The following is a 25,271-nucleotide window of genomic DNA, read 5'->3' on the forward strand; positions in this document are numbered from 1 at the left end:
GGTCTTTATTTTCTTCTCTAGAAGTTTAAAATGCCAGTTATTGTTTTAAATAGTAGCCTCTTCATGTCATTCCCTCCTTCACATATATTCAATAGATCACAATTAATAACTGGATAAAGTCCAATCTCCTTAGCCTGAGATTTCAAGAAGTAGCATTGGATGATAGAAACAGGCTGACTTAGATCATTGCCCCCTAATCCAACCCTGTCCCCAAATAAAGACAAAAAGGATTTCTTACTTCTTATGGTCCTGTGTTTTGTCTGGGTTGTCCCGCGGGTGGTTCCTCGGCTGGTTTCACCAGGGCTCACCCACGTGGCTGCATTCAGTTGGAGCTATGGCTGGACTGGAATGTCCAAAGGGGCCTCACTCATGTCTGACAACATATGTTGGCTCTGGGCTGCAGACCCTCGTTCTCCTCCACATGGCTTCTCATCCTCCAGGAGGTTCTGTCAGTACACATTTCCTGTTGATAAAAATGAAAGTTTCATGTTCTCTTAAGGTTTAGTCTTGGGTGTCAAAAATGTCACTTCTGCCTATTGTGATATGCTTAATGGGATATTCATTCAATAACTTAAATGAAATATAAGAAACTAGACCTGTTTGGTTTTTTTGTGCAGGAACATTGCTGTTCTTTTAATTCATCATAAAAAAGGAACCAGAATAATGATGGTTTTTGCACCATTGGTTTGATGGGTTCAAGTTGAGTGACTCTACCATGTCTAAATATAATTCTAGTTTTCACTATAGCTCAGCAAGAGAGAAAACATGAGTGGAGGTCCATTATTCTAAAATAGTTTTTGTTATAAAATTTATTTTAGAGGGAACCTTTTGGAGAAGCCTAAATTCTGGTCACTTATTTCATAAATAAGGTGTTAATTTGTTTAAAATTGAGTTAGTTCCTAAGCATACAAGAAAGAAACTTTGTTCTGTACATGGCATTATATGAAAGTCTCCCATCCTAGGTCTAGTGGAAATTTTACATTGATTTCTAGATAGATTAAAGTTATCAGAGTAAGGTTAGAATTTCAAGAGTGTGACTTGTTCAGACTCCCTGCAAAAATCATACATACAGATCCACAAAGAACCACCTGATTATATTTATTTTACATATTACAGCAATAGGGAACTATTCCAGTTTCTATCACATTTATTTTCAAGCAGGTTTCTTGCAGTTGAACTCAAAATATTCACTGCAATATGAGACATTTCTTTTCTTGATTTGTCCTAAATGGGGATGTGAACAGCTAGCTGTTCAGTGGCATTTTTGTGACAATTTTCGTAAACTTGAATTCAGTTGATAAGCTGTCCTTTTCTTTTCTTTCCTCCCAGTTTTCTTAACCTTCTAAGAGAAGGCCTGCTTTTCTCTCCAATAATCATTTTTATCATCATATTCAAAGCTCAGAGAATTCAGGTCTCAGACTATGCAGGAATCTCACATAATTACTGGCCAGGGTTCCATCGAGAAATTACATTACTTGTCATTCCTTTGTGACTCTGATTGTAATATGTCCTGGCATCACATGTTTTAGTGTTGATTCAAATTTGCGTCATGGACTATAGCATATTTCTTTCTTCTAAATGACTTTCCAGTGTTATTCTTTGATTATTTAAAAAAGGAATATATGTTCATTCTTTAATATTTGGAATATATAAATTAGCACACAAAAGAAGAATAAAAATCACGCAGGTCCTTCTCTTCAGGAAGAGACTTCTGTGAAAAGATTTTGGCCTCCCAGCCATCAGGGGAGAACAAGTTGACCTTGTTTTCTGGTAGGGGTGCGCTCCGCCTGCCAGGCTCCTCTATTCCCTACAAGATGCTCTATGATCTGAATCAGATGGACGAAGCTCTCGGTAATGGAATAGTGAGCTGACCAGGCATTGAGGATTACTGAGCACAAGAATGTTTATACACACACACACACACCCCTTAGAACCGTGTCTGGAACACAGTACTGGATAAACATTATTATTCCAGTTGCATTAGCTATTATTATACTTATTGCTGTTATTGTGGCTGATTCTTCTTCATCATCATCATCATCTGCAGCAGCAACATCAGCATTAAAGGCCTCCTATAGGCTGGGCTGGGCTCTAGACCCTGGAAAACAGCAGTAGGTCGTTGCTCTCTAGGACTTCTTGATTTGGTAGGAGTAACAGTCGTGTAATTTGGCAATTGCAGTCCTCATTAGATCTGAGAAAAGGAAAACAAAACGAACCCCAAAATAGCCAACACTATTATTTCTATTAACTCAGCACTCCCAAAATACCTAGTTTCAGGCTCAGCTAATTAGAATATGTAAGATTTTAAGCTACATCATTGCCTTCCCCCCTGCAATAATAATCCATCCACTTCATACCTCATGAGCTCACTCTAATCTCTTCACCATTACACAGTGTCATAAAGATGAGAGTGAAGGTCTTTGGGGTCCATTTTTTTTTAACTTTTAATTTTAGTTATATATGGTCAAAGTTTTCCATTCCAACTACCTTCAAGTGTAAATCGACAATATTGTACTAATGTGTGTTTCATCACCTCAACCAGAAAATCTGCACCCACTAAGCAATAACATCCCTTCCTCATACCACTTTCTAACCCCTCATAATCTGTAATCTACTGTCTCTATGAATTTTCATATAATAGTTATTACATGTAAGTGAGATCAAACAATATCTGTCTTTTTGTGTCCGGTTTATTTCACTCAACACAATGTCTTCAAAGTTCATTCATATATCTGAACATCATTGTATTTTTTTACAGCTGAATAATACTCCACTGCATGTATATGCTGCATTTTGCTTATCTATTCATCTGTTGATGGACTAGTGAGTTGCTTCTACCTTTTCGCTCTTGTGAACAATGCTGTAATGACCACTGGTGTATAAATATTTGTTCAAGCCCCTGCTTTCAATTATTTTGGATATATACCAAGAAATAATCAGTGCTTTTAATGTCATCTGTCATTAGCTTTTGCACTCACTCATTCAAGAATGAGGTCTTTTTCTTGCTTCTCTACCTTGGATGACTATAATTAAGAAATGGTCCCATGGCTTTCATGGCATTTGTAATCTAGTATTCATTTTTATAAGGCCTTAAAGCAAATAGTCAATCTTGTCAATGCAGCAAAAAGGTTAATCAAGCTGATTGTCAACTTTAGGGCATAACGTGCATCGTCATCTTTGATTTGGTGTTCCCCAAATTTATGCCACTTGACTTGATAAATATCTTTTAAGAATTTTCTTCATTTTAAACAACATCTATTCTTTAGAAATTTGAAAATTTACCAGATTTATGGAAAAATATCATAGTCTATTCTCAATCCTTCCTCCAATTCAGATCTGTCAGCTATTTCGTGAAAAGACTTTTCACATATTGCATAGTGCAAATAAGGTGATTTAATTAAAAGAAAAAGAGTTTTCATCTTTAGGAAAGCCATTGAAGAATTTAAAGGAAATCCACCTCTACTTGTTTGTAAACTCTTCTCTTGCCCTCCCTCCCTCACCTTCCCTAGCTGTGTGTGAGTGTTTGCATGTGTGTGAAGTTAAGAGGTGGCTGGGGCAGCGATTGGTAGAATAGTGTGCACCGAGCATAGATGAGAATTTAAATATATTTAAATTCAGTTTATATATACTGTCTAATTATATATGAACATATGCACTTGCATTTCCCTATTAATTGTCACCCATTTATAGCAAATAATAACTGGGCCCCAAATTGCAAATGCGAAAATGTAGATGGAAGACAATGGCTAACCTCCCAGGGTCACAGCTACTGATTAGAAGAACAAATTCAAAACCATATTTCCCTTGCTCCTAAGTGTGCGTCTCTTCACTTCCTTAGACTGCTTCCCCGAGAACGAAGTCCAGCTCTTACAGAGGCCCCGTCTCTTGCATTTCCTACTTTGGTGACTAGCGGAAGGAAGATGCTAAGAAAATGTGCAGAAACTAACTTTGAAGAATGGACAGGAGAAAAATGATTAACAAATTATCTGTTGGTGCAGAATCCTGGGGACCAGAAATCCAATGGCACGGGTAGAAAATTAACATCTACGAGTGTTAAAAACGTTTTGTGTTTTCTTTCTTGCCGAAGGAGGTTGTTTACATTATGGGAGATTGTTCTAGTCTATACCAAAGAGCTTGTTAAGGGTGACAGACAGGTTTGTTGCACGAATGTGCACTCCAAGTTAGATGAATGGTGAAATTATGAAGCAATCAAATAGCAAAGCTTTTAGCCGACTACAGTACATTGCCCTCTTTTGCTACCCCTAGGCCTGTTAGCATAAACGAGGCTATAAAGATAAAGTGCACAATATTGTTCAAGTCTCAGGGTTCAACAAACATGGGCAGGTGGCATTTTATGGCAAGTACAGCCGGGATTGCTTAAAGCTACCCTGCCTCCCCCACACGCTGAGTTCGCCCCACTTGGCCTTCCCCTCGCCAGAACAGTGTCAGGCAGACTAGAGCACGTCAGAAAGCGAAGTGAGGAAACCCGGCTTGTTTTGAACTTCTCTTCTCTTCACAGCCCCCGGGAGAGGGAGAGAGCGGGCAGGAAAAAACTTCACCTCGTCACGGAGGAGTGTGACAGTAAAAGATTTTCAAGTCAGTGAGATTGGAGAAGCTTATTATCCTAAGAGAACTTAGAACTTCAAAGGAGAAAAAGAAGAGGTGGGGTGATTTCATCCGGAAGGGAAAGTAGAACTCTTGTTTTCAAGACCCCAGGGGGTCATGAATTCGGAGTCATGAATTAGGGACTGTAAATACCAAAAAGAATCCTGAGGGAGTTGTTGGTCTAAACTGCTTATTTTAAGGATGAGGGACACGAGTTCCAGAGACATCAAGTGACTTGCCTGAGGCTACCCAGCCATTGTACACCATCACTAGGGTTCAGTTCTGTGCTGCTCCCACTATCTACATTTGGGTTGAGGTGGGGGGAATATATATGCAAACACATATACACGCACATATACACACCTGTACCCAATTATATTCTTTAATGGGATCTAAGTCAGAGCCTACTATGGAAAAGAACAAAACCAAAGCTACTATGTTTAAAGGAATATATAGGTTTGAGGATGGGAGGGTCCTGGAATCCCACCTACTCAGCCTCTTTGTCTCCAAGGACCCTAGAAAACTGGCTGAGGAAGCCCCAGAGCTTTGGGGAGCATTGTTTGAGAACTTCAACATCAGAGTATTTTGCTGTTTTTTTTTCTTAATCCATAAGCTAATGATTTTTTTTCCTGAATATTCTCATTTTACTTAATTCAAACACTTTTCTTATTATACTGTTGTGTGTCTGGAGGCTACAGCCACACTTAGGGACAAGCAGCCATGCTCACCTGGATATTATTGTTTATTCTGACTTGACAGATAGAGAAACTGAGACTCAGATGTCAAGACTTGGGAGGTGGCAGAGCTGGGATATGACTCCAAGTTTGTCTGCTCTTGAACTCATGATCACACTTTTCTTTCAGAACCGAGCATCACTCTATGATTTTCAAAGTTGCCAGTCTGCATCTTTGGACACTATTTCTGATGAAGGGAAGTAAGGATACTGGACAAGATGAGATCTAAAGTCATTTCCACTCCAACGTTCTGTATTTCTGAACAGCTTAAGGTGCAAGCCAAGATTTGACTTAGAAAGAAGGGAGATGGTTCCCCCCAAAATACACATGTATGGTTTAAACTTTGAGATCCTGGAGGCCACGGTCTGGGACTGGGGTTTCTGCTTTGTTTTGTTGATTATTCCTTTTACACATTGCTTATAAAGCCATACCAAGTGGAGGTTCTTTCATACTCTGTTCTTATCCTATCATCCTCCCCACCCTAACCACCTTATAAATCTGGCATTGGCTGTTTGTGGTCTGTTCTTACAGGGTTTGTTAGGAATCACAGTCAAACACCTCCGTGTGGCGTCGTCTCACTCACATAGGAGGCCCACCAATGAGCAGAAGCACATCAGATGGCAAACAAAGGAGCTGTCCAAACCGCCCCATTTGGATGGGAAGGGGGGGGCGGTTCCTGAGGCCAGACCATCCCAGGAGAAAAGTGAATAATTCCGTCCATCATCCAGATGTTCTCTCCACAGAACAGCAAATTCCAGGATAGTCACATCTGGTTTTGGGTCAAGTTCTCACTGTCTATTCCATTGTCTCTATTTTATAAAGCTGCATTTAGAATATACTTTGGAATTTGATAGGCCTAGTGGAAATGTGGGAGACCTTCACTGAGACACAGGACTTTAGGGTCCGGTGACCTCCCCCTCTCCACCAGGGATGGTTGGTCATGTGAAGAGGACGTGAAAACTGGTGAACTTAGCTATCTGCTACCAAGAAATACTGAATCATTTATATACCTATGTGATTTTTCCTGCTGGTTAAAAAAAAAAAAAGAGGAAAGATGAACCAAGCTCAACTGCCATTTTTAGAGGATTTTCTTTTATTTTTTTTTACGAAGAGCTATAAAAGTAAACCAACCCATTCAGGAAGACTGTACGTGAGCTTTCCAAATCTGTCCCCTAAAGCTGGAATTTGAAAGCCCCACCACAAATTGCTTTTCACTTCAACCAGGATGCTTATTATGATCCCCTGGCTCTCCCCTGCTCTCCTATTACTTACATATGAATTTAGTTACCCTGTATTTTAATTACATGTGTAGAGTAAGTTTTATGTTCTCTTCTTTGACTACTCATAAACTTCACAGAGATCACCCCAAACCATATTATTCTTAAAATAGCTTCCTTCTCCTCTCCTTGTAGGGAGACCAAATGACACAGTCTTGACCCACCCCTGGCTTGTCTTAAGTGCATTCGCATACTGCAGGCATGCTCTTCCAAACCTCAATGTACTTTGCATTACGTTTGTCCCCAGTCATGGAGCCTTATGCCTAAAACACAAGGTGTGACAGACACATGATCAGCAACAGACCCAAGCTGGATTTTAGTGGCGTCCTTTCAACCCATGCATTTCCAAACTTTGAGTCAAAATCATGAGCAGGGGGTGAGGGGTGGGACCTCATTTTCATGGTGTTCATTTTGCTTATTAGCTATGAGTCAAAAATGCAAGGATTTCATATGCCCACACCCCCAAGGCATGTTTTCCCTTCAGTTCTATGTCATCATTTGTGGTTTGAGATCTATGGGCTGTACCTTTTGAAATTATGTGAGAATTATGGTTCTGGCTGAGTTGGAAGTGCAGTCACAATATTAAATGTGATGCACAGCTTCACATTGAGAAATTCTGTATAAAGAGAACACTCTATGTTTTACAGTGAGCTTGTACTGTTACATTTACTCTTTCCCCTCTTCTTGCTCAAGATTATTTGGCTGCAATAGGAAGTAAAATAAATCAGACTCTGCCCATAATGACTACTTAAGTCTTCCTTCTGCTCTCCTAAAAATGCAGAAGAAGATCATTCCTTTAGCAGATTGTTGATAAATCAGGCACTAACAATAATATTTCGCGTGACACAGCCATAAAATATGAGCCCTGAATGCTTTCCTTCCTGAAATGTCACTAATTGAAACATAATTCACCAACACAATGTTTTTTTTTTTAAATTCACATAAACAGATCAACTCAAAAGGCTGTTTTAATAAAAAAAAAAGTAATATCACATCCTTGTAATTTTTTAGAAAGCAACATTATTGACCCAGCCGAGTGTCATTGGTGGGTAAGGAGCTGGAGTTCTGGGCTCCAGGGTTCTGAGACATTTCTGTAATTCATTGTAGCTCCCTAGGAGAATGAACATTAAGGGTGAATAGCTCGGAACACCTGGCAGTAATAATGAGATAATTTTAAATTGGTGATGAATCTTTGAATTTATCCAAATGTCACTACACAATTGGATAGACAGAGAAAGATCCAAAAGACTTTTCTTGCTTTGATGTTCCTAAGGCCAGATAGCCCATGTAAATAATTTCTGCCTTCCACTCCTCCAACCCCAAACCATGACTTTGACAAGTTGTTTGGCTTTCGTGTATGACTTTGTGATGTGTATAAAATTCCTGGGTCTTCAATGGTAATTCTTACTTTTTTGGGCAAAAGGAATTCAGAATGAAAACAGACTTTTAAAATTCACGTTTGACAATAATTTCTCTTTAAAATAATGATAAAGTCCACAGCTCAATGTCAGGGAAGCTCATATCAGTGGTTCTGATGGAAAACACTTGGGTATTTCTCTTACGGTATATCATGGCAGCAGAACTGTTGATGACACTGTAAGATGAATTGAGTTATAGTCCTTAGTTAAGTAACTGGTTATCTAGTTTTGTGGGGTTTTTTTAATCCCCCCTGAGATTTGTTGTAGAGTCTCAGTTAAATGAGCGTGAAGGTTTCCAGGTATGCCTGGGAGGTATGTGGAGATTGCCCACTGTTCAGAGAGTCCCACATTGGAGACCACATGTGCAGCAAAGCCTGAGCTCCTGCAGTGTCCTTGGCTGGAAACTCTGGGTCAGGGCCTAGAGTTGTTTCAGAGTCTTTTTCCTCTTGTGGTTGCTTGGTTTCTAATTTTGGTTTCTAGTTGTACCAGCCATAATACCACAAGACCACAGATGTAAGGTGGCACTTGAACGAAAGGAAATAAGCCTGTCAGATGCCTTCCCTTCCTCTTAGATAAATTAAGTGACTATATGTTAATATATAAGTTGGAAAAGAATTTATAGGCTATGTATCTCTTTTCCCCTCCCTCTGCCTACCAGCCTGACTTATATAGATGAGAAAATAAATCGAAGATCACAATTACCTGCTTGAGTTAAAGTCAGTAGTTCCCTTCACCACCCCCCCTTTTTTTTTGTATTTTGCCATAACGAAGGAGAATTCAGCTTGGTTGCACCTTGAAAAAGATACAGAGATAGAAAATAAAGGTTTTTATCCTAGCGGTTCATATAATTTCCCAGGGCCATGGGTTTTTGATCTGTAGAAGGAAGACTAGAAAATGTGAGTTCTCTTCTAAGTGTATGATTTTGTGGTTCTCTAGTTGAGACCTGAGAAAACCAGATTGTGTTTGGACCAGAGGAACAAAAAAATGCAAGCAAGAGGGATAACTTTATTGAAATAAGAAATCTTAACAGATGGGGATGAAGAGAGACCTGGAAATAAAGCCCTGAGTGGAGCTTTTTAAACAGGGCTGAGGCTCAGGAGAATGAAGCTTAGCTCTTTTACACAGAAAATGTTGGGGGAAGTTATAAAGATATTTAAAGAAAGTCCTGATATGTTGCATTATAAGCTGGACTAACAGAGCAAAAGAAAGAAAGTACCATAGATGTAAACTTGGAGTATAGATAGAATTTTTCTAGGGCACAATTTGCTTTCGTTCAGTATTTTCTCAGAATTTCTATTTTAAAATACTGGAAATATATGAGGTAAGAGTGAATTTCTGAGGTAATAGGTGACTAGAAAGACTTTTAGGAATTATTATTATCACTTATATGATGACAAAATGTTTAATTTGGGGGGATAAATCACTAAAGTTGTTTCTAAAATTTATAAAAAAGAGTTATATATGCATTATTTTTTCTGTTGGCTAGGCTAAGATTAGGTTATATAAAAAAATATGTGCCTCACATCCCCATTTTCAGTCATACACTCTGTACAAATTATGGACCCAAAAATCAGAAAAGAAAGTAAAACAGGAGTGAAGATTAGAAAGTCAGTGAACACTAGGAAACTCAAAATGCACCAGTTAAATTTTGAAAAATCCACTTTATTTTCTCTTAAGGTTGGAATCATTCCAGCCAATTTATCCTTTCCTCCCTGATCCTTAAATGACTGACCTAGTATTTTGATATACACTTGGAACTGACTGATATATACTATAATGAAAACCTTACTCCTATACAAATATCATCCTGATTGTTCTGTGTGAATGAAGATGGTGGTTATTCATCATCTATAGCCTCTATGCTCAGTGCTTTCTTATGTTATTTATTTACAATTTTTTATGTTATTTATTTATAATTCATGACAAATTTATTGGGTAGACGTTCATTCCATTTTGCTTCTGAAGAAATTGAAGATTAGACAGCTTATAGTAACTTGCTCAAGGTTATTCAGTCACTAGGGTTGGATTCAAAATGTGCATGTCTCCAAATATTTAGGCTTTCCAAGTAATTCACTGGAGCACAAAAAATTCAAACAAGACCGTGAAACTGAGATCAACCATTTTCAAGGTGTTGAGGACATTCTCAAGAAAAACATTAGCTTGTCCCCAGAGGTATGTTTTTAGGAAACTGTTTATAGTTGGGCACTGAGAGAGAAAATTTTCTTTTACTAAAATCATTTATTCAGTGGCCTCACTTCAACAAAACCATATAAATGAATTTGAGCTGTTCTCTTAGACTGGTGCTCCATAACGTTTTGAATCCTTTGACCATTACACATGTGCCGTAAAAATATTGAGAAGAATAAACAATTAAAAGTCCTAGTAGTTACTTTCCTAGTCTGTCACAAACAACAATATCACTACTATCAGGCAACTTCTGGAACCATAGTTTCATCAGGGGAACAGTTTTCATCCTGTGTGTATTCTTTTTTGGTTTGTTTGTTTGTTTTAACTAAGGGAAAAAGTATTAAAAGCACTGTGCTGGTTTGAAAGGATGCATGCCCCCTAGAAAAGCCATGTTTTAATCTAAAGCCCATTTCATAAAGGTAGAATAATCCCTATTCAATACTGTATGTTTGAAACTGTAATCAGATCATCTCCTTGGATGATATGATTTAGTCAAGAGTGATTGTTAAACTGGATTAGGTGACGACATGTCTCCACCCATTTGGGTGGGTCTTGATTGGTTTATTGGGGTCCTATAAAAGAGGAAACGTTTTGGAGAATTGGAGATTCAGAGAGAGCAGAGGATGCTGCAGCATCACGAAGCAGAGAGTTCACCTTTGTAGATGAAGGAAGAAAACCCCTCCCGGGGAGCTTCATGAAACCGGAAGCCAGGAGAGAAAACTAGCAGATGATGCCGTATTTGCCATGTGCCCTTCCAGCTGAGAGAAAAGCCCTGACTGTGTTTGCCATGTGCCTTCTCACTTGAGAGAGAAACCCTGAACTTCTTCAGCCTTCCTGAACCAAGGTATCTTTCCCTGGATGGATGCCTTTGATTGGACATTTCTATAGACTTGTAATTGGGACATTTTCTCGGCCTTAGAACTATAAACTAGCAACTTATTAAATTCCCCTTTTTGAAAGCCATTCCATTCCTGGTATGTTGCATTCCAGCGGCTAGCAAACTAGAACAAGCACAATGCATGTAGACTGGACCTTATTGATGAAGTTTTACCCTAAAACTGGTAAGGAGGGATCTGAGGAAATACAAGCCCACTTCATTTTATTGCGGCTTCCTTTTTGTGCTTCACAGATAACTGTGATTTTTTGTTTTTGTTTTTTTTAATTGAAGTTTTGTGGCAACTCTGTGTCAACCAAGTTCATCGGTGCCATTTTTCCACTAGCATGTGCTCACTTCATGTTTGTCATATTTTGGCAACTCTTGCAGTATTTCAAACTTTTCATTTTTGTTATACCTGTTATGGTGATCTGTAATATTTCACATCACTGTTGTAAATGTTTTGGGGCACCATGAATTGTACCCATATAAGATGGTGAACTTTGATAAATGTTGTATGTATTCTAACTGCTCCACCAAGCAGCTATTCCCCATCTCCTTGCCTCTCCTCAGACCTCCTTATTCCCTGAGACACAACAACATTGAAATTAAGCCAATTATTAACTGTACAATGGCTTCTAAGTGTTCAAGTGAAAGGAAGACTCATACATCTCTCACTTTAAATCAAAAACTAGAAATGAGTAAACTCAGTGAGGAAGTTTAGAAGTCGAGATGGGCTGAAAGCTAGGCCTCTTGTATCAGTTACTCAAGTTACGAATACAAAGGAAAAATTCTTGAAGAATGAAAAGTACTACTCCAGTGAACACATAAATGATAAGAAAGTAAAAATGCTTATTGCTGACATGAAGAAAGTTTTAGTGGTCTGGATAGAAGATCCAACCAGCCACAGCATCCCTTTATACCAAAAGTCCTAAATCTCTTCACTTACATGAAGACTGAGGGAGACGAGGAAGCTGCAGAAAAAAGTTTGAAGTTAGCAGAGGTTAGTTCATGAGGTTTAAAGAAAGCAGCCACCTCTATAACATAAAAGTGTAAGGTGAAACAGCAAGTGCTGATGTAGAAAATGCAGCAAGTTATCCAGAAGATCTGCCTAAGATAACCGAAAAGGTGGCTTATCTTACACAACAGATTTTCAATGTAGAGGAAACAGCCTTCTATTGGAAGAACATTCCATCTAGGACTTTCATAGCCAGAGAGGAATCTCTGGCTTCAAAGCTTCAAGGTAAGGTTGACTCTCGTTAGAGGTTAATGCAGCTAGTGATTTTAAGTAAAGTCAATATTCATTTACCATTCTGAAAATTTTCCTAGGACCTTGAAGAATTATGCTAAATCTACTCTGCCTTTCCTCTATAAATGGAATGCCTGGATGACAGCATATCTGTTTATAGCATGGTTCACTGAACAGTTTAAGTTCACTGTTGAGACCTTTTACTCAAAAGAAACAATACTGCTCTTTGACAATGCACTTTATCACCCAAGACCTCTAATAAAGATGTACAATGAGATGAATGTTGTTTTCATGCCTGCCAGCACAACATCTATTCTGCAGCCCATGGATCAGAGAGTAATTTTGACATTCAAGTTGTATTGTTTAAGAAATGCATATCATGAGGCTATAGTGCCATAGTTAGTGACTCCTCTGGTGGATCTGGGCAAAGTCATTTGTAAAACTTGGAAAGGATTCACCATTCTAGATCCCATTAAGAACATCTGTGATTTATAAGAGGAAGTCAAAATATCAAAATTAACCGGGCTTTGGAAGAAGCTGATTTCAACGCTCATGAATGACTTTGAGGGGAATTCAAGATTTCATTGGAGGAAATGACTACAGATGTGGTGGAAATGGCAAGAGAATAGAATTAGAAATGGAGCCTGAAGATGTGGTTGAATTGCTGCAATCTCATAATCAAACTTGATGGGTGAGCAAAGAAAATGGTTTCTTGAGATTAAATCTACTTCCGGTGAAGATGCTATGAACACGACAACAAAGAATTAAAAATATTACATAAACCAAGAGCAGGGTTTGAGAGGACTGACTTCCATTTTGAAAGAAGTTGTTCTGTGGGTAAAATGCTATTAAACAGCAGTGCAGGCTTCAGGGAAATCTTTTTTGAAGCTCAGAGTCAACTGATGTGGCAAACTTCATTGTTGTCTTATTTTAAGAAATTGCTAAATCCACCCCAAACTTCACCACTTTGATCAGTTCAGTAGCCATCAACATCAGGGTAAGACCTACTGGAAAACCTATGGCTTGCTGAATGCTTAAATAATGGTTAACATTTTTTAGCAATAATTATAAATTAAGGTATATACATGTTTTTAGATATGATGCTATTGCGCACTTAATAGACTACAGAATAATGTAAAATAACTTTTATATGACCTGGGAAACCAAAATATTTGTGTAATTTGCTTTATTGTGATATTCACTTTTTTGGGGTGGTCTGAAACCAAACCCAAAATATCTCCGAGGTATGCCTGTAATACTTTGGGTGGTACTGACATGACTGATCTTCAAAAGCATTCTGTTGAATGTTAGGAAGCCAAGTGTTTGCTCCTCCAGGTGCTGATAAACAAAAAAAAGGGGTGGGTGGGTGCAGAGTAGCACATGCTTTCTATCTGTTGTCACAGCATGACTTAGCACTACAAGCAGTTATAGCTAGAAGGATTCTCCCAAAGAACTCTTGTTTTAGAGATAAGAAGCTAGAGAGGTAAACTTTCCCAAAGCAAAGGAATTAGTAAGTGGGAGAGCTAAGACTAGAAACCAGAACTAACTGGGTTTCAATGCACTATTCATTCAGCTTACCATGGTGGTAGAAAATCAAAGGAGAAGCTTGGGGAGTGAGTTGGAGCAACCTGTGATTTGAAAGGCTGATACAAGACAGATGTAACTTAAGTAACCAATTTCAACAAGCTTCCATGCAGCTAAATTAGAATGGGCTAAGATATTAACCTTGCAAATAGAAATGTATAAGCACTGACTAAACTTGACCTTAAGCCAATCATGTTTTTCCATTTCCCAGGATCCTAAGAAAATGCTAATATACACAAGTCCACATGCACACACAGCTCCACGTTAGACCTCTTTTGAAAATATGAGTTACATGCACACGGCAGGAAGTAATGATGATAAGATTTTCTAGTAAGCCCTGCTTTTTCTTTAAATAAAAATAATCTGGTGTAATCACTCATTTTACAGAAAAAAAATAATCTTAAGCGATTCATAAATAGGAGTGCATTCCTACAAATTGGAATATTGTCACAGGTTAATTGTCTCCTGCAGCTTGGAAATACAAACCCTCTATTTCCTCAGAAAGCAGTGTGGAAGACATTAGTGCTGCACCCTGATGCTTAAAGTGCTTCCTTCCTTTCTGGGTATGTGGAAGAATTGTATTTCTTTACCCCTCTGCACTTAGTCTTGGCTGTGTGATTTGCTCTGACAATGAAGTAAAAGAGGAAGTGATGTGTTTCACTTCTGGACCATTTATGAGCCAGTGTGTAAGTTTCTATCTTCCCTCCCCTTGCTTCTTGGACTGGTGCGTGCTCTATTAGCTTAGGACCCATAGAATTGAGATACCATGGAACCAAGTTGCAGCCAGCCAGCTCTATGAAGTTGACATATAGCGTGAGAGAGAAATAATACTTTGTTGCTTTCATCCACTTAGACTTTGTGGTTTCTGTTATTATGGCATAAATTGTGACTAATAGAGCATTGTTGATAGGCTCACACTCTGCAGTAGCAATGCCATGTTTTGTTTAAAAGGCTTGCACGTATCTGTGGCAAGAGTTTTCTCACTGTGCCAAAGAAGAATTGCATGCCTCTAATATCTTCCATTTGGATGGTGCTATGATTTTCAAAGCCCTTTCTCATAAATATCTCTTTTGAACCTCATGACACATCTGAGAAGTAGATAGATTGGTGATAGATATCACCATTTCTCTGATCATGAGACCAAGATTGAAAGAGTTTAAATGACACAACTATGAATGGAATGGTGGTGAGGAAACTGCTCTTTTCACTACAGTATTCTGTCTCTGGTCTTAAAACAGGTTGAGAATTTTTTTCAGTTAATCTTGTGGGGTGGTAGTGGGGTGGGGGAAACCAGTCAACAGGAAATACACCGTCCCTTGGGAAGGCACTAAAATTGTATTTAACTCTATCTCCCTGGTGCCCACTATTGTGACCAGCATGCGGTAGGATTCAATAAATATGGTGATGATTTCACCTTTAATGGGAACTCTGTCCTTTCACTCTCCATTACCATCTGATTCCCTCTTCCACCTCCACCTCCAAACTTCTGCCACCTATCAAATATGCTGGAAATTCACAGTAGAGGGGACAAAGCTTTGAATTACACAATTAAGATGAATACCCCAGGTTAACCATGATGTCTAAAGTTCACACCAGTAAATAAGTGTTAGCTATGGTAGGCCATCTCAACGATAGTCCCCTTTGGTCTCTGCCTCCTGGTAGGCATGTCTTTGTGTGGCTCCCTCCCTTGAGTGTAGGCTAGGTTTGTTGACATGATTCAACAAATAGAATACAGCAGAAGGGAGGAGATGTTGTTGTCAAGATTTGCTATAAAAAGACCGTGGCTTCTGTCTTGGACACCCTCTCTCAGATCACGGGCCTCCACGCCATGAGGACACTGAGGCAGCCTATGGAGAGGCTCACAACACCTGCATGAGTGAACTTAGAAGTGAATTATTCAGCCTCACCTGAGCCGGGAGATGACTACAACTTTAAGAGTTTGACTGCAGTCCTGTGAGAAACCTTGAGCCAGCAGCATTCAGTAAGTTATGTCCAGATTCCTGATCCACAGAAATTGTGCGATTATAAATGTTTGTTGTTTTAAGCCCTGAGGTTTTGGGGGGTAACGTGTTATGTAGAAATTAATAACTAATAAAACACCAAAACCTGTTTTGAGAGCAGGTTTTAATGGGTAAGGACCTTATGCACAGCAAATTCTAGAAGGGGAGGAGCCTTAAGGAGATGGGGAGATGGGGGTTCACAGGAAGATCTTTGCCTATTTCTCACTTTCATCAAACATTTGTCTTCAGAATTTTTTCATGTTCTACAAATATTAAAGCCATAATATTTTAGATACATTGATGGTGAAAGCTGAGCTGACCTAGTCCAGCTCTTACATTTGATGAAAAGAAAACCAAGGCCTGGAGCAGATATCTTTTTTTTTTTTTTTTTTTTTTTAAATAGAGTGCCTTTATCAATCAGATTAAGGAAATTCCCTTCCATTCCTTACACCTTGTTTGATTATATATATATTGCCATATTTATATTTACAAATGAATGTTGAATTTTATCTATTAAGGAGCAACCAGATGTCTCAAGATGGGCTTCAGTCCATGCTGGAGCAGATATCTTAATATTCCATGTCACAAAGCAACCTCGTTGTAGTGCTTAGATTGAGATCCAGGCTTTCTGATACCTAATACAATGGTCTTCAAATTGCAGTATCCTACTTTCCACTACTCAGTTAAAGAAAGAAACAGAAGAAGTTTATGATTAACCATTGCAATTTCATAAAATAGTCTTAAAAGTTGACCACATTTCCAATTTTAATAAGTGTCAAAAACTGACCTTCAAATATTTTTTCAATATTCCATATAGAATACAGTCACTCATTCAAATAGCATTTGACTATTTATCGAACACCTACTTTGTGCCAGGCATTGTGCTAGACACTAGGGTCATTATGGTGGTGGAAGCATTTATTGGAGACACCAATAGAAGTAGCTTATGAATTTTGTCTGTTTTATCAATGGTGTTTTATTTTGCCATCATCAATAAATGCATTTGTTCCATAGACAGAAATCAATTAAAGGCTCAATTATTCAATCTTATTTATCCAAAGCTTTTCATGCTCATTTAGAAAGTTGATCACAGTTTTGTACACAGAGTGGGCAATAAAGGTTTTTGACAGTGGTTCCAGATGAGCCAGCGTCCACATATTCAAGCACTATTCACTGCAGCGGAAAAATGCCCTGTACCACTCAGCCCCACATAATTGGGGATTAAAACTCTTCTCTGAATAACTGCTATGTCTTCACTTGAATTATTAGGTTTTGCGTAAATTCTTTAGAAAGGAAAAATTGTGGAATGTTCCCTAACACATTTTGTGGGTTACAATGTGCTGGAAGTGAAATAGCGTGGGTTTTTGGAGTCAAAACTCCTGAATCATGTGGCTTGATGTCCTCTAGTTAAGTGACATTAGGCTAGGCACCTGATGCCCAGATTTCTACTATTCATAGGCAAAATGGGAATAATAATAATTATGACAGTTTGTAAGCTAATAAGCATTTCAAAGTAATGGTCTATCATTCTATCATCTCTATCAGTTCCCCTTTCACAATTATAAGATCCCTGAAAGCAAAGAAGAGATGGTGATCCATTTTCTTACTCTCACGGTTGCTAGGACTGTGTCCAATGTTTACCAGGTGCTAATTGTTTGCTGAAAGCTGCTACTTCTTCATAGTGACAATCACTGAGCTTCTACCAAGTGTTGGACAATGTCCTAAGCACTTCACTTCTATTAAATTTTGATTCCTCATAGTGACCCCGTAAGAGTTCTTGGAGGAATAGTATTTCTTTTTACTCTTGGTTCCACATTTTCCAAATTACACTGTCTGTGTCTTGAATTAAGTGAAAGGTTTAAGAAACCTCAGTATTTTCTCCTTTATATCTCAAAAACAAACCAACTCTAAATCTGTAAGTTTCACATACAACTATAGACCTGCAATCACCACGACAAAAAAACTGAAAACGATTCTGCCAGATTAAGGCTAGAGCGGAAGGGGAAAATATATAAATATCAGAAAGTAGAAATATTTATCTGAAGTAACAGAAAGTCTTGAGTTGTTATCAGCTATGAGTTTTCGAACCGTAATGTAAAGACTGTTATTATTATCCCAGCTATAAAGAGGAGGAAACCAAGGGACAGCAAAATAATTTGTACAATCATGTCATAAATGGCAGGGCTGGAATGTTGAACTCACATAGTCTGGCTACCAGCCAAGATTTACTGTTTCTCAATAAGAACTCTGTATTGATCTACTGTTTCTCATTAAGAGAAATATAGATGGAAAGAAAAGAAATGGTTCCCTTATGTTGAACTAATGGGCCTTTTTGTTGTTTAAACTCGAGGTTTTATCCAATATTAAAAAAAGAACATGGCAATCCAGACAAAATTATACTGAGTCATCTTCAGCTCAGTCTTCCCATTGGGCCCGCCCCTGACAACTGGCCATTTAGGATGCTGTGGTGAAACTGAGGGCCCTTCCTCTGGAGAATATCTAGGAAGCAAGAAGCAGCAGCCCATGCGTTGTTAGCTATACTTGGAAAGTATTTAGGCACAACAGTGGGTCTTGGTTGGATCTTTGGACTGCAGCCTGCCTATCTTCCGTCACAGTAAGTATAAAATGACAGGCTGTGAACAACTGAAAAGAGTAGGAAAGACTCATAAAGCAGACAAATGGTGGAATATTTTTGAGAAATCTAAATGAGAGAAATAAAGGAGGTGAAGAAGAATCTGACATTTCTTAAATATAATTTATGTGAGACATACAGAGTCTTATTTAGTCTTCAACCCAGTGAATTAGGTAATGCTGAACCCATTTTGCAGAATAGGAATCTGAGGTTCAGAGAGGTTAAGAAATTCCTCTAAGAGGTATCTTAGCTGAGATTAAAAGCTGGGCTTGACCTAATTACTTAGGTCTGTGTGTGGACTTTCCATTTTGCTGCTAATATATTAGCAGCAAACATATTAGCAGCAAAATAATATAATTATATATTATATTATTTATATAATATATAAATATATTATAATTATATAATGTAATATAATAATAATAATATATAATAATACATTACTGCCAGTAGACTTGACTGATTATTTGTACTAAATTGCAGTTAGTTGTGAGGGCTACTGGTGACCACTACAAAATGGGGAAGAAAATGATGCTGTTCTGTTGGGGAAGGGAGGGAGGAACAAAGTGGTTGAAAGGAAAAAGGAAAGACCACCGGAAAGCACAAAAGACTATGAGTCAGAGAGAAGCATTTAAGCTTTTGGCGAGGTGTAGAAAAAAGAAAATGGTGCTCCTAAGGCAGGAATTTTCCAGAGGATCGGTTTTTGATTCTAAATAATCCTGTTAAAAAGTCCCAGGAAACCTCAGATGCCCTTTCTTTGAAGATGGCTGTTTTCTCCGGGCCCTTTGTCATTCCCTCCCAACGCTCTTCTTTTGCTCAGGATCATTGGCTTTGTACTTTGTTGTTTTCCTGAACCATAAATTAGTCTTTGACTTTCTGCCCCATTCTTCAAGATCTAGTCTTGCCAAGATCGAATAGCCCAAGATGTTTTAGGTCAGCAGTCATCAAATGTTGATCCACAGAGTCAACGTGGACCATGATGCAGTTGTCAGTGCTCCCTCGTGGAGTGAGAAACACTGGAATAAGTGAGTAAACTTTTCATAAAGCCGTGAAGCTAAATCCATTCAATACAGACTGACCTTTATGCTGAGATTAAGTTCTTCCTGCTTGTTTGGTGTTTCAGTGTTTTTCATTTCACGAAATTATAGTATGAGTCAATGAGTGATTCTCCTGAAATACTTCTTAACAATTTTAAATGATCTGTGCAATCCTCTCCCAGTCAATTTCAGGTACCATTTTGAGAGACATGCCTAGCCTAGAGCTGACTGGAACGAGTCTGGTGATTGATACTAAGACTCAGAAAATTATCTCAGTGGGAGAGCTATGGATATTTTAGATGGGAGAGTTCTTAGGTTGTTTTTAGAGATTAAATTAGATTATGAATGTGTTCTGGTTTGAAGCTATTATGTCCCCCACAAAAGCCATGTCCTTTAATCCTCATTCACTATTGCTGGGTGGAATCTTTTTTGATTGTTTCCATGGAGATAGGACCCACCAAATTGTGGGTGGGAACTTTTGTTGAGATGGTTTCCATGGAGATGTGTCTCCACCCATTCAAGGTGGGGTTGTTTACTGGAGTCCTTTAAAAGGGAACCATTTTAGAAAAAAGCTTTAGAGCAACCAGAACCAATAGAGTCCATGTAGCCAGAGACCTTTGGAGATGAAGAAGGAAAATGCCCCCAGGACAGCGTCATGAAACAAGAAGCCAGGAGAGAAAGGTAGCAGATGTCACCATGTGCCCTTCCAGCTGAGAGAGAAACTTCATTGGCCTTTCTTGAGTGAAGGTAACTTCTTGCTGGTGCCTTAATTTGGACATTTTCATGGCCTTAGAACTGTAAACTTGAAACTTATTAAATTTCCCTTTTTAAAGCCATCCCAGTCCTGGTATATCACATTCCAGCTGTTTATGGACAAACACAGCATGTAAAGTTGTTAGGCCAGCATCTGGAATATTGTTGGTATTTAAGAAATAATGCACGGTTCTTCTTCATTCTCTTTTTTGATGCGTGGGACAAGTCTGTGATTGTATGACTTTAAACTTTCCAAACACCCATAATATCACTCAGTTTTAGTTTTGATGACCCAAACACCTCCACACTTTTCTCAGCCCCTCAATGGGGTGATACCATACCCAAATGAGAATTACTGAAAGGCCACTGGGATTCCCTAGAACATCTTATGATAAGAACACCTTATGACAATTACTTTTCCTCATGTCCACTATAGATACAGAGACATGCAGTGGCAAATGATATTGCCCAATTTTGGTCATCAAATGTTCATAAGAATATCTACCCTTAACCATGTAATATCCAAATGCCCTTAAATAAGGATGAATAAATTGTGAAGTGTCATTTTTCACATAACCTGTGTAGCAACATTTAGTAGTCTAAATTTTGTTAAATGTCAATGTTATGACTTCCATTTTAGAATTGTTTCTGTTCCCAGTTCCATCCAGATAAAGTTAGCCACGCCTTCTCTTGTGCCCTAGAGTGTGATATACGTACTAGAATGTGTGAAAGTATGTGAAATACTTGAGACAGCATCTGATACATAGTAGTTGCCCAATACAGGTTATTGAATATCAGATAAATTGCACTGCTCAATATCAAATATATTCTATTGGGAAATGTCTAAGGGAAGCTCAAGTGGGTGCAGGAGAAGATTTTGAGACGAATTCATGCACTCATTCAGTGTCCATAAATCCTATACCTATGTCAAAGCCAAGAAGATAGTTTTGTTTCTTACTACTATAGTTAGTTCTGTTTTTGAATTTTGTGTCTTTTCTTTAGTTTATTTTTCCCTTAATATATCCAACTTGATTCTCATTTAGGCTCATTTTACTCTATTTCTGGGATTTTAGTGAAAGAAAAAAGTGTATATCAATTTTCTTTTACTGGCAACCCCATTAGAGCTAATCTTCACCATTCCTGATCCTAAATCCTTTTCACCTATTTTTTTTTCTGGTTGGAAACAGGATGTGAGCATTGGAGGAGTAATTTTAGGGACCTGCACACTTTTCTTCCCTCAGCTCGAAATAAACAAGCTCATATCCCCATCCGTTCATACAGTGTGGCTCCAAGTTCTTACACCATGCAGGACAACAGAGCATGGACACGAAATGGCCCAGAAGTTAGGTATTGTTAAGAGTAGTTTGACAACCTAGTACAATAGGAGGGGATCAGTATTTATTGGGTGTAAGTACTGAGCTAGCCACTTTATTAATTCTCCCGAAGAACTCTGGGTATTATTATGGCAAAGTAAGAGAGGGAAGGAGAAGGACTCACCTTTGTCCAACAAACCTACTCTAGGTCAAGCATTTCTCTAGTGCTTCTGTGTAACTTCACATGTCTCTGGGGCACATATATTATTCTCATTTTCAGATAAGGAAACTGAAGCTCACGGCATACTCAAGAGTCCACGTGAGAAGTCGAGAACATCTGATTATGAACCCTCATTTGCAGATGTGTGAGCTTTTCCTGTGTGTTTTGCATGTTTATGTCTTTTACATTAAAAAATGCATTTTCATGTACTACTTTGGAAATACATTTTCATGCACTGCTGTTTACTTCCCTTTAAGTGGTGTCCTTATATTTGTTAGTGTACATCTTATGTTTTTTACACTCGTTCTACTGGTCTGTGTAGCCAATAACAGTGCTTGTGTTTGTTATGTATTTGCAACTGATTTATTAAAGTCTCAACTTATTAGTACGGACCTAAAAGTGTTTTGTTTTTCCCAGTTCCCCCACTGTGTTGTGTTGAAAATCCCTTTTCCCCATGGGTAGCAGCTCCCCTCGGGCCATCTTGGGCAGATCTATGAATTTCAGCTATTTTGGTCCTTAGGGCAATCTCATTTCCACACTTGAAGATCAGTCCTGTTGGCTTTTAAACTTTAGTCTTAAACTTGATTTGTAGCCCTTCCTTTCTTCTCCACCCTCTCCCCTGCAAATTCCCCAGGAGTGAGGCCTATTTATGGTCGAATGAATGAAGTTGTAGTGAAGAGGTTGGTGGCTGGAGGTGTCCAGAGCCGTCAATTTACACTCTCTGCCAAGGTGACCATACACCTTAGTTTTCCAGGGATAGTCCCCGTTTATGTTGCTCTGGTGTAGTCATTAAGGGCAACTCCTTCATTCTCAAATATATCATGGTTTGAACAATAAATTATAAGATCACCCACCTCTTCTCTGTGTGTCCCATCCGGTGACAGAGTAAGGAGGTGGGGTCTTCCTTGGTGATGTGGGTGATCATGATGACCTTATTGTGTTGTAGATATCCAAGTGTTACTTCTGTTGTCGGTTATAGGCATACCTCGTTTTAGTGGATTTCACAGATATTGCGTGTTTTACAGATTGGAGGTTTTGTGGCAGCCCTGCGATGAGCAATGACATGTTCTCACTTCGTGTCTCTGTGTCATATTTTAATTACTCTATGTATGTTGCTTTTTAGACAAAATACTGTTGCACACTTAATAGACTACAGTATAGTGTAAACATGACTTCTATATGCACTGGGAAACCAGAAAATTTGTGTGACTCACTTTATTGCAATATTTGCTTCACTGTGGTGGTCTGGAACTGAACCCACACTATCTCTGAGGTATGCCTGCATTTTTGTGGTTCTTCAGAAAAGACCCTGTAGGGGGACTTCTTACTCCATAGTCTTGTGATTTGGGCTCTCTGGTTTCACCTTATCCTCCACCACAACAGATCAGCCCCTGCCCTCAGCAATCTACTGCTTCATACCTTCCTGCAACGGTTCCCTCCCCGAGAAGGAAGAGGTACTCTATAACTCTTTTACAATGAACAAAGGAAGACTTAATCTGTGTTTGTCAATGCCGCAGTCCCATAAACGTCCAATTCCTCTTGCCTCTCGGTCTCCTTTTCCTAGGGACTGGAGTGGGGGGAGGAGGCTGTGGGTAGAGCGAGCACTGCTCTGGGCCTCTCAGGAAGTCTGGGCCTCTCAGGAAGTGGCTGCCCATATTTTCTCGAAATTAAAATGTGGGACAATTTACAGTCAGGTGTCCAGATTGGGTCTCAGCTGAAACTCTAGGACAACAGGAAAAGCCCTGCTTGAAGTCAGGTTCCATATTGGTGACAGACACCAGCTTCCCCGCTTATGGCGGTGCTGGCTCTATTTTCACAGTTTAGAAATTCAACAGGAACTGACAATCTACCTGTGTCCAGTTCTGCATTTGACTCACCTTTCGAAAGTTCTTTTTTTTTTTTTTTTGTTCTTATTAAAGATTTTAGTGGAAATGGAAATGGGTTCCTTCTTTCTTAATGATCTTTTTTGACCAAAAGACAAACCACCTCAAACAGTCAACATTTCTCCAGCAGCAGGAAAAATGACGGTAGATCTAAGAAGGTTTCCTTATTCTTAAATCCCTTGAGTTAGCATGGCCAACTTTCTTTTTGCTTTAATTCTCTAAAATTGGATTAAAAATTCCTTAAAGGGCTAGAGTCATACGTTATCTGTTTTGCATTTCTGGTACCTAACACAATGTCTGACACATAATGGTTGTTCAAAAATAGGTTATTCAATGGCTTATTTCTCTTTCAACCACTCATAGTACCTCCTAGCCCAATGCTGTGTATCTATTACATGCTCATTGTTGTGTTGTTATTACTGATGAGTTAGTGTATGATCCCTTTATCTCATTTTTCAAGTTGCTTTAAGAAAGAAAAAGTTCATCAGAGAATGTATAGTTTAGTTTGAACTACATTTCTCAAAACTTTGCTTTTTTTGCAGCAATGCCAAAACATTATCATGGGAAGAGTTTTGAGCAGGGCTCAGAAAATTATCTTCACACCTCAGTCCCTTTTAGAGACCCCTAGGATGCCAGTGTTTCTGTTTGGGCAGCCATCAGAGCATTTAATTTTATTAACTTTTTCTGAGTATGTTTCTTCCTTTGTTTAAAGCTGTTTTCCTTCCCTTCTCGGCCTCGCAGCCCTCCCAGGTGGGGGACAGCCTGGTCAGGAGTCAGGCTCGGGGCTTCAGCTCGACTCATAAATGTGGAAATAACAAAATGTGTTCCCTGAAGCTTTGCAGCATTGTCAGGAAATGGGCTGCTTGCATGCTGCACTTCCACGGATCTGGAAATTCTGCCGAGCTTGGGTTGACTCCAGAAAAAAGTTTAAAAGTGTTCAGGGAGGAGAGAAATGAAAACGGGCCATTAGTTGGAGACACCAGTGCTCCTGCTGAGTCTGTGTCTTGGCTGGCCACTTGGCGAGTGAACGAGGCTGGAGCGTGTGTTGTGTACTGTGGCAGGAAAGTTTGCTTTTCTAAGGATCGGGTCTTTGCAGAAACTTTCCTTCCCACATTTTTCATATTGCAAAAATCCATGTGGCACCCTTGGGAAGGAGTGGGGGAGAGTTATTGCTTCCGGCTGGAAGAACACAAGACACAGAGAAGTCTAAACTCAGAACTCCTCAAGAGTGTATTGTACCTTAACCACCTGGGTCCCCAGACTGGCCTAGGCCCTTAATAAATGTGCACTGAAGAAGTGAATGGGAACAAGTGATTTCTATAAGGCCTCACGTGTAGTTAAAGTCAGAGCCTGAGCTCTACATGCCCCGTTGTTGGGCATCCTGAGCGACACATTTGCTTACAGGGGACATGGGTGATAGAGCTCAGAGCCAGGTTTCCTTGGTTTGTCAGTGAAACCACACCTTCTTCATTATTATAAATTCGGGGGAAATTGTCTGGTATTTG

At 38.9% G+C, this 25,271-nt stretch overlaps 1 long non-coding RNA gene across 2 annotated transcripts in view; it reads left to right on the plus strand.

Annotated features, from left to right (window-relative positions):
* The first annotated feature begins 20,110 nt into the window (after window positions 1-20,110).
* LOC143660980 (uncharacterized) overlaps window positions 20,111-25,271 on the plus strand; it is a 193,294-nt gene continuing 188,133 nt past the window's right edge. For both annotated transcript variants that reach the window (XR_013164363.1, XR_013164362.1), the window contains exon 1: window positions 20,111-20,344. This is a non-coding gene — a long non-coding RNA (uncharacterized LOC143660980). The remainder of the gene's footprint in view (window positions 20,345-25,271) is intronic.

The sequence above is a fragment of the Tamandua tetradactyla genome, chromosome 2, assembly GCF_023851605.1.
Source record: "Tamandua tetradactyla isolate mTamTet1 chromosome 2, mTamTet1.pri, whole genome shotgun sequence".
NCBI lineage: Eukaryota > Metazoa > Chordata > Mammalia > Pilosa > Myrmecophagidae > Tamandua > Tamandua tetradactyla.